Raw genomic sequence first — 3,635 nt, 5'->3', positions numbered from 1 at the left:
TCGGTGGTTATCGCACCTGACCAGGGATTATCTCACCATATACACCTCGGGCCGGGGCATTAACCCTTTATTAACGACTCTTGCCATCGTCGGTAAATGTTTCATCTCATCAAAGCAATCATTCAGCATCCATCAGATGCTCTTACTGAGCCAAAACCTCAAGAAACAAATTGACAGATATCTACTTTGATAACACGCTCCACGTGCTGCAGTAATATTGTATTCCGTTGTACGGCGCCCTTGTCAGGAGGGTTGAAGTTATATTGCGCGCTGATTTCAAAGGGAGTCTAGTAAAGCAGGCGTAACGAAATGGTACATAAATAATGTTATAACCTCAATTTTCATGGAGATAATAACAAATGTAGATGTTATCATGAGAACTAACCAACACACGATGAACATAGCCCACTAACATCTGCTTGGAGTATACAAAATAACAAACACACGGCTGCGTTGTTTACATGAATGCGGGCCTGCCTTTGTAACGTTATACTTTTTGGTACTACATCGTTATGTTTTGATCGCACCGCCCTGGCCTTGGTGCTGGACATGGCTTTCCATTTGGACTTATATCAAATTAACGTTACATACATAACAGGGCATTCCCTGTTAGTAATATGCTGTCCTTGCTATAACCAAGAGTCTCTTTTACAAAAGATGAAATGTATACTGTACATTTGAGCGTTGATATTTAGTCCCCCAAGCCTTGGAAATGGAAAATTGATGGTGGTAATAATGGTCCAAATTCAAAGTCTTCTTGATATGTAACGTTAAACAGTAGAGGGTACTTTTGTTATTTCTTACGAGGCCACGCGATTAGATGTATACTCAACAATGTCCTCGAGTTTCGTAGCGGTAATTGATGTAATTAACAGGTGGCACCCATAATGCACTTCACCGCAGAACGCGCCAGGTGTGAATTCCAAGGCAAGATGGAGGCGAGTTGTGTGACATGGAAAGGACACTTCGGTCAGAAGTCGTCCCTGGAAGTCGTTTAGCGTCGGTATCAGGAGGTAAGTCGTGTCGGACATTGCGTGCTATATTGTTGTGACCATTTTGGGCCGTAGTTTGTGGAGAAACGAAGCGATCTCACGGCAAATTTCGGACGCGGGTCCGGCCATGTGACGTCATTCGTGTGTTTGTAATTGAGTAACCTCCAAGCAGATGTTTGGTGGTTATGTTCATCGTGCGTTAGTTGTGTAATGATAACGTCTACATCTCCGTTATGTTATCTATGTGCCATTCTATTGCTTCTATTTTTCTAATCTCCCTTCGAAATCATTATGTTCTGTTGAAGTGGCCACCAGAAGATTACATGAATAAACAAAGAAATAACTCACTCACTCACTCATGGCCCATAACCTCAGTAATAAAGGTTCAAACAAACAAGTGAATGAATACACGCAAAAGTGGGTAGTCTTCCTCTTGCAGTTTTACTGAACATTACTTTGACAAAACAAAGAAATTATTGTATTCATTTTATAGTACATTACATAAATATTTTTTTTTCAATTGGAACTATTTGTCAAAATTCATTTCTAAAGTTAAGTCATTTATTCTCAGCCTAGGAGAAGCATGGTGCTTTTTAAAGTTATTAACCAATAATTATAAAAATGAGGTATCTCCAGCTCCATGGAGCTATTAGTACAACCCTGCGCCAAACCTACCAGCTCCATTGAGGTATTAGTACAACCCTGTGTCAAACGTACCAGCTCAATGGAGCTATTAGTACAACCCTGCGCACCACCTACCAGCTCCATAGAGCCAACTCCACGCATTTTGAGTACAGGGATCACGTCCCCCTCTGGAAATTTTAAACCTCTTTAGGTAAGCCATGGTGAACGAAAAACAGAGTTTGGAAAAGAAGCAATGCACAAAATGTACATATTGCAGCTCTACATTTAGATTCCTGCCACAGACATACGGGTCAAGTCCCTCTCGAGACAATGTTTTGCAGCCATCCGACCTAGTGAGTTTGTGAATGACATACAGACAACAACAAAGCCGCATGCCACATTATTCCAACTCCACGCACTTTGGATTCAAACTTATAATTCACGTCACAACCAAGAAAATCTTAGAATTCTAGTAACATCTTGAGGTTTTTTGTCTACGTGGACAAGCCTCGGGAACGAGAAGCATTACACATGCTCATCCACAGCGACGTAATAAATTGTCTGATATTCCACTGAGTACGTGTGTGCAAGTCTTTTATGCAATACATTATACGGCTTTATGAGGGCTAATCCTCTGCCAAATTTGCTTTGGTGAGATCATACTAGTAAATACCCCTCGACGGGGATAATCAGCGCCGCCAGATCAAGTACATTTTATAGGTCATTTTATCATACGGATCGCGATTGTGGCAACATTTCCCCCCCCCCCCCAAAGTAAACTTGCGTCTTGTTGGGGAGCTGGGGACGGTAAAAAATGAGGGACTGTGATACTACTAGGGAATAGCAAAGAGACCATCTTTTAACCTTCGGAATAGCAATGAGGTTATATAGGGTGTAAAGACGCACAGTAAAGTACGGACAAAACTTACGACTTTCTAAGGAAGTTGAGAAAACACAAAACAAAGCAGAATTATCTAAACCTATGACTTCTTCCAATGGATCAGCGCTAAGTACGAACCGCGGGCGTGGACAGACCACATGTACATTTCCGGAGCTGCGCACTAAGTAGCCTGTGATGACTTAAGACTGCGATTGTAGCTTAGAGTTCAAGTTCCGGCCCGGCAAACTTGGTATCATTGGAAAGGTTGCTTAGTGAGGAATCGAAGGGTGAAAACCGCAAAATATTCGGATACTTCCTTCTCGAGTTATTCTTGAGTATAGGCGCTCTGTTTAGGCTTAACCGCTAGCTCATTTTGAAGCACCGCCTGTCATGGCAGCGGGTAGGGTGATGACTTAAGACTGCGATTGTAGCTTAGAGTTCAAGTTCCGGCCCGGCAAACTTGGTATCATTGGAAAGGTTGCTTAGTGAGGAATCGAAGGGTGAAAACCGCAAAATATTCGGATACTTCCTTCTCGAGTTATTCTTGAGTATAGGCGCTCTGTTTAGTCGCAACCGCTAGCTCCTTTTTGAAGCACTGCCTGTCACGGCAGCGGGTAGGGTGATGACTTAAGACTGCGATTGTAGCTTAGAGTTCAAGTTCCGGCCAGGTAAACTTGGTATCATTGGAAAGGTTGCTTAGTGAGGAATCGAAGGGTGAAAACCGCAAAATATTCGTAAACTTCCTTTTCGAGTTTTTCTTGAGTATAGGCGCTCTGTTTAGGCGCAACCGCTAGCTCCTTTTTGAAGCACCGCCTGTCACGGCAGCGGGTAGGTTGATGACGTAAGACTGCGATTGTAGCTTAGAGTTCAAGTTCCGGCCCGGCAAACTTGGTATCATTAGCAAGGTTGCTTAGTGTGGAAGCGAATGGTGAAAACCGCAAAATATTCGGATACTTCCTTCTCGGGTAATTCTTGAGTATAGGCGCTCTGTTAAGGCTTAACCGCCAGCTCATTTTGAAGCACCGCCTGTCATGGCAGTGGGTAGGGTGATGACTTAAGACTGCGATTGTAGCTTAGAGTTCAAGTTCCGGCCCGGCAAACTTGGTATCATTAGAAAGTTGCTTAGTGAGGAATCGAAT

Source organism: Branchiostoma floridae, chromosome 4 (assembly GCF_000003815.2).
Source record: "Branchiostoma floridae strain S238N-H82 chromosome 4, Bfl_VNyyK, whole genome shotgun sequence".
NCBI classification, from domain to species: domain Eukaryota; kingdom Metazoa; phylum Chordata; class Leptocardii; order Amphioxiformes; family Branchiostomatidae; genus Branchiostoma; species Branchiostoma floridae.
This window is presented reverse-complemented; position numbering follows the sequence as displayed.